General features: G+C 34.8%; 1 pseudogene; it reads right to left on the reverse strand.

The window, feature by feature from the left end:
- Positions 1-5,064: 5,064 nt before the first annotated feature.
- Positions 5,065-6,268, reverse strand: LOC114074786 (annotated as a pseudogene).
- Between the last annotated feature and the right edge of the window lie 767 nt (positions 6,269-7,035).

Genomic DNA, 7,035 nt, shown 5'->3' on the forward strand with positions numbered 1-7,035 from the left:
GTTTTAAATTGTCCTTATTTTCTATTATCTTATGGTATAGTCATATGCTAAGGGCTTGTATGAGACCCTTTCGAGGTCAAGTATGCCATGTTACTTCTACGGGGTAAACCCAATCGTGAAAAACTTGGTATCTGAGCACAACGTTTGAGAATGATTCTAGGATTGTCTCAAACCATGTATAGTAGAGTCTTGTTCATAAATGTGAAGTGTGCCACATTTATGAATAGGATGTTATTGGATACTTTGGAAACTTCACTTCTTCATTCTTCAAGTCGTGTCATAGAGTTTAACTCTATAAGGTCTCTCTTATCCCTCATCAGATGATCTTTAGGATATGATTATTATAAGAGTTTATGCTACAAGGAGTGAGTGAGAAAGGTTGGTTGTGATGTCAATTATGGCTATGTGACTTGGTCGATTATAGAATATGGACTTTGATGTTTTCTTTAGTATGAATGATGCTTCATTGTTTCCTTTATGTTATGATAGATGCTTAGAAGAATTTGTGTAGGCTTACTCCCAAGGGGGAGATAGTCTTCATACCTAGGAAGGTGATTGTGAGGCTATGTTTAGTTGTTTGTAGATACCATCTTAGTTAAGATGAGTTTTGAGGTATGTTGATAGATTGTTGGAATACGGTGTTTAAGTAATGTCTATATGGGTTGAGTGAATGGACTCCTCTAAGAAGGGTAGAAATGTAATTCACCATGGTTTAGAATCATTTTGTGTGATGATGTGAAATCTAAGTGATGACTTTCTCCGACCTTAGAAATGAAAGAATTGATGCTTAAAAAGATTTTGTATACACTTGCTACCAAGGGGGAGATAATGTGCTTAGATATCAAGGTTATTGATTGTCTTTGATGTTCATAAGTTAGGTTTGCCTTTTTCACCTTGAGAGGTGTAGAGAGTAAGAGAAGTTTAGTCCAGTTTGTTAGGATCATATGTGATCTTGAGTGGTGTTAGTAAGGTTGTTTGTGATTCATAGCTGCTTGATGAGAACTATATAATTCAGAAGTACTGGTTGAAGTCTTAGACCGGAAATGTAAGAAAAAGAAGAACAAGAAATTTGTTCCATAAAGTGGTAATAAGTGTTCTTTAGTATTAAGAGTGCTACTTGGGTGGCCAAGGGCCAATGATATGTCCCAATGTCCTCATCCTTTTCCTTATACTCTGATTCAAGATTAATATGAAAGGTTCCTCTTGGTTTGCTTTTACATGAAGTAATGTGTGAATTGTATGTTACCATGATCTTCTTAAGTGATGCATATTCATGAAAAATCCTATATCTTGTTATAAATGACTTATATGCAAGGTTTTTCTTCATGTTGTAGTGTATTTGAGTAGAGTTTTATATAGAATTCATGAGATGAGTAAATGAGCATGTCTTAGTTTGGAGTTGAAAGATTCCTCCTTGAATAAATATTTTTTGAGAGTAAATTGAAATTAGACTCCATGAGTGGGTATTGAACATGTTTTAGTTAGGAGAGGATAGTTCCTCCTTTTAAATGAGAAGATATCGAATTTGGTGCATTTTTGGGTTGGTAAAAGTAGTTCCTACTCCCGTGTGTTGCATTGATTGAGTTTGGTTTTTAATTGAATTTCTCTTGCTTGACTGTGTGCATTTAGATTTATTGCATGCATAATGGGATGCTATTCAAGACTTGTGACTTTAATAAGTGTTAAGAATCGTCATTAGAGGACAAATGATCCCAAGGGGGAGATAATGTAACACCCCGGAAACTAGCTAGCTGAACTAGATCGTTCTAAAGATTTTCGTAAGATTTTGAGGTGTTTTATTAGGGTTGAAACTAGTAAAAATGACTCCCTTACTTAGAATGAAGATTTCAGGATTAGGGAGTCAACGTACGAGCCCCATGGACCACCCAAGGTTACTTGAAGAGGACCTCAAATCAACCCAAAAAGCTGTCAAAAAAAGTGTCACCTACGTTTGGCCACCTACTGGTCGTAGGTGGACCCAATCCCCGTAGGTGGGGGTAGTGAATCAAGGACTGAAGTGTGGTGACCTTTTAGGTTTTTATACCTCACCTATAGAGGTGAGGGACGCCCTGTAGGTCCACCTACGGTCTATGGGTGGTGAGGTCGTAAGTCCTGCTTGTTTTAAGTGTTTTAGTTTTAGTTATGGGTTTTGGGAATTAATTTAGTAATTAAGTAGGGGTTAAGGTAGGTCGGTTGGTTAGTTAATTATCCACCTATAAATACGTATTAGACCCATAAACTAATTCATTAACTCATTCATCTAAGATGCCAAATTACTCTCCAAGATTCTCTCTGTAAAAACAACAACAACAACAACAACAACAACAACAACAAGAAGAAGAAGAAGAAGAAGAAGTAGTAGTAGTAGTAGTAGTAGTAGTAGAAGAAGAAGAAGAAGAAGAAGAAGAAGAAGAAGAGAAAATAAGAGAAGAGGGCAGCACCTATGGCTTCTTACTCCATAGATCCCCCTCAGTTTCCCCCCAATTATAATGTCAAAAACCCAATTCTAGCTAGGATTGTGCTTACATTGTTGGTAGGGTTTCGCTATGGTTCCAATCTAGTGGATAATATCGAATTATAATTGTATTAGCATGTATTGATTATATTATGATGATTTCATATGATTTATATGGTAAACCCTAGTCTAAATTGATGAATGTGATATTTGTGGATTGATGCCATTAGAGGTGAATTTGAAGGTTCCAAGGTAATCTTCCTAAATCAATGTCATGTATAGGAATTGATAAAAGTTAGGATCATGTAACTATGAATTGAACTTAACCTAATTGAATATGATTGATCTTGACATGTAAAGTTGGAATTCAACCTTTATGATCAATTGTGACTAGAATCACCTACTAATTAGGAATTTGAATAGCACACCTTGAAATCTATGTATAAAGAATATTTTAGAAATAAACATTGATAGTAAGGTTTGTGATAATGATAGCTAGGACTTCATGGTGAAGATTAAAGTCTAATAGGTTGGATTGTGGTGAAAGGACTTTACACACTTAACCTACCTTATGAATGCTTGAAAGTTGAAATGATAGAATCACTTGAACATGGATTAATTTTCAAGGACATCCTTCAATGCGACATGAGTGTTAAGAAAGGATTAACAAGTAAATTTTGGGATTTATGTTTGGCTCCAAGTGGGTATTTATGAGATGGAGTGTCACACGAGAGGGTACGAGCTCCAAGCTTAAAAGAGAACCACACCTAGTTGATGTGAGGACTATCCAAGTTAAAGGGGGAACTCTAACGTATTAGAGTGTGGTTTTCCCAAGGCTACATCTCATGAGATGGGATCCTTTACATAGTTGAGTCAAGGTTCCTAGTACCAGTCTCCTTATCCAATGAACTAAAACATGCAAGCATCTCATATTGTTCAAAGCATAATGAACTAAGACTTACATAATGAAGTAACTAATAGTGTTCAAGTGTGTAAATGGACTTATACATTCTTAAGATAGTATCTCATAAAGTCCATGTGAAGAAGAAACTTAGACATACTTAAGACAGTATCTCATAGAGTTCAAAGTATAAATGAAGTTAGACATGCTTAAGTAAGTATCTCATAGTATCTATGCTAAGTAATGAACTTAGACATACTAAAATTAGTATCTTCTAAGGTCCAAGTTATTAATGAACTAAGATGTGCTTAAGAGAGTACCTCATAGTGTTCTAAAGCTAAAGAGAGGCACTAGGTTCCATACCAAGAGTATTAGTAAGAGGACCTAATTTGGTACTTAGCTTGATTAGTATTATGGGATGCTATGATTGCATTGTCCAAGTATGACTTAGGGTTACTAAAAAAATAAGTTTATATAGGATTGTGCCATAGGTGCCTTCCTTGCTATAGTTGACTAAAGGTTAGAATTTCCCTTAGTTATGAGAGTTAAGCTAATGATGAGTCCAAGGGAGGATTAATATGATTACGATGACTTCAAGGTTATGCTTAGTCTGAAGGGTAGTATGGGATGTCGTTCATACGTTGCACAACTTTGATTATAGGTAACCTAGAATTATGGTGCCCTTATGGTGGGAAAGTTTTAAGAATTATACCATGTATATAGACTATGATTTAGATGACATGAAGACCTATGTCTTGACTATGAATGTGGACTATGCCAAAGAATGACCAAAGAGAGGTACTTACCCTGGATAGTAGTATGAGATGTTATCCTTGCCCTGCACAAGTATACTTGAAGGTGGCTTCTGAAGTAGTCCTCTTGTAATAGGAAATACCTAAGGTTGAAGTATGTAACCATGAAATTCTAAGTAAAGACTATGACATGAACATGATGTATCTTCTATTCTCAATTAGTATGTCTTATGTTGACTTATGTTTATATGATGTTTATGTTGTAGATTATGCTATGACCATCATGATTATGTTATGACTATGATGATTATGAGTATGAACATGTTATTTTCTCTAATGCTTATGTCTTATGTTGACTAACCATTTTGAGATGCTCTTATGAGGTTGTGCTAGCTTTCATACTTGGTATATGTTGTACTAAACCATATTGCCTACTTTCTAACCAAATGTAGGATTATTGAGATTGAGTTGCTTCGGAGGCTAGGTTGTTAATGAGGTTGTGCTAGTATATCTGAGTTATTAATATGAAATAGTATGAAGTAAGAATTATTTTTTCTCTTAAGAGTTAGATTAAATAGCTTTTTAAGATAATTCAGTTAACAATTATAGAAAGACTTTAATAGAAGTCGAAAGAAGTTATGAGGAGCATCTGAAAAAGAAGACATATAAGGAATCTTAGTGCATGCGCATGTAGAGTTCAATAGTCATAAAAGTAGAATTTTCTGAGTAAGTAAAGCAAATATAGACTAGTTTAGAGATGATGAGATAGATATGTAGAGTATCAGCTTCAAGTTTAAGGGGGAGATGATATGATGAGAACCAATATTACAGTTGGGCGATCAAAGAGAATTTTCAAATAAAAAATCATTGAAACGCCATTCGAATTATGAGATAATGAGATACAAGTGTTGATATTATCAGGAGAAAATTAGTCACCAAAATAATTTGTACCAGTATTATAGATGTTGAATCTGGCTTAGAGTGTCCTCATACATGTTGAATCCAGTAAGAGGAATCACATCTAACCCATGAACAACAAATGTTGACCCAAAAAAAGAATTCGGGTCCGAAACCCGAATCCCATAAACAGTGACGAAATCGTCGTTACTCCTAGTCGTATCCACCAAATATGTAACGGGGAAGAAGGGTATCGAGGTATGCAGAAGTAAGGTTGCAGAGTTCAATGGTCGGGACTCTGAGAGAAGGGATGATGTGAGATCGTAGTGACACCATGTAAGCATCAGCATGAGAAGCCATATCGAGGATATAGAGGAAATGATCTGCCGGTGCGAAGATAGTGAAGGATCCTACCGGCACAAATGAAGTGTCAGGGGTCACTCGACAGTGTTAGAAAAAAAAGACATCTTCCTTAGGCCCCAAAATTTAAGGGGACTCATGATTTTTCATAATAATAGGTTATAATTTATTACTCCCTCCTTTTCAAAAAGAATGTCCCTATTTCCTTTTTAGTTTGTTTCAAAATGAATGACCCTTTTCCTTTATTGAAAAACTTTAACTTTAACTTTTCACGTGGCATGTTTAATACCACAAGATTAAAGGGAATTTTGGTACATTTGACATAACTTTAATTTAGAACCACAAAATTAAAAAGTTATTTTCTTAAACTTCATTCCAAGTCAAAGTAGGCCATCCTTTTTTAAACGAAGGGAGTATTTTTTAACAAATATTAATACTATTTGTAGAAAAAGTTAACTTCTTATGAAAAATGAAGAAAATATTAAAAGAAATTTGACATATTTGGAGTATTATATCGCATGAAAAATAATTTAAAATAAGAATGATTATATTATCAATTGAAAACTGGAAGAAATCAATTATATAAAATTTATTAACAATCCCAATTTAAGACCCGTTTAATTTTTGCTTTAGGCGACTAATATGTTTGAGTTGTCCCAGTCGGAGGTGTCGACTGTGTTGCTAAAAAGAGGATAGATGTTGTACCTTAAGACACTCAAAAGGTTGTCCAGTTCATATGGGGAAATGGAATATTTTGTGCCGGCGGTGTTTGTCACCTGTTTTTTGGAGTGGACGACAGTGGAGACGATATCAACGCTGGTGGTCGTGTTGGTGGTGGAATCAACGGCGGCGGTGGCGATCAGTAATGGAGATGATGAGGAAGAGAGTAAGGCGGTTAACCATCGAAAAATGGATTTTCACTTTTTGGCGGTATTTTAAAATTGGTATGAGAAATTATAAAGTACAGGAGTGTGTATTTGTAAACAATTTCTTGGGTGGATTGTGGCCGTTTGGTTAGATTTAACAGACTGGACTTGATGTTAGTACTATATATGTTTGCCAAAATTAAGTCGAGCATCTATTTAAAATAATGTTTTTATTTTTTTGGTGGGAATACTATTTTTGTATGCTTCTCTTTCAAGTACCTATCTATAAAATTATAAGGGATAATGCACAAGTACCCCCTCAATCTATGCCCGAAAATCCAGAGACACATTTATACTATACTAAGGTCCTATTACCCCCTAAACTTATTTTATAAATAATTTTCTACCCCTTTTCGGCCTACGTGGCACTATCTTGTAGGCCCAAGGTGTGTTGACATTTTTTTTTCAAACTAGTGTGAGGTAGGTCAAAAAGGGGTAGAAAATTATTTATAAAATGTGTTCGAGGGGGGGGGGTAATAGGACCTTAGTATAGAATAAATGTGTCTTTGAGATTTCAGGCATAGGTTGAGAGGTACTTAAACATTTTCCCAAATTATAATGAACATGTTATTTTGTACATAAATATGTTTTTTAACTTGATTCAACTGATGTTTATGTCTTTCAACTTTGCTTATGGACAAATAAACACTTAAACTTGTATAAAATTTAACAAGTAGAGACATGCATTCTATTTGGCATAATACATGTAGGATACAAATTGTATGATGTCCCATAAAACAGATA

Source organism: Solanum pennellii, chromosome 1, assembly GCF_001406875.1.
Source record: "Solanum pennellii chromosome 1, SPENNV200".
Lineage (NCBI taxonomy): Eukaryota > Viridiplantae > Streptophyta > Magnoliopsida > Solanales > Solanaceae > Solanum > Solanum pennellii.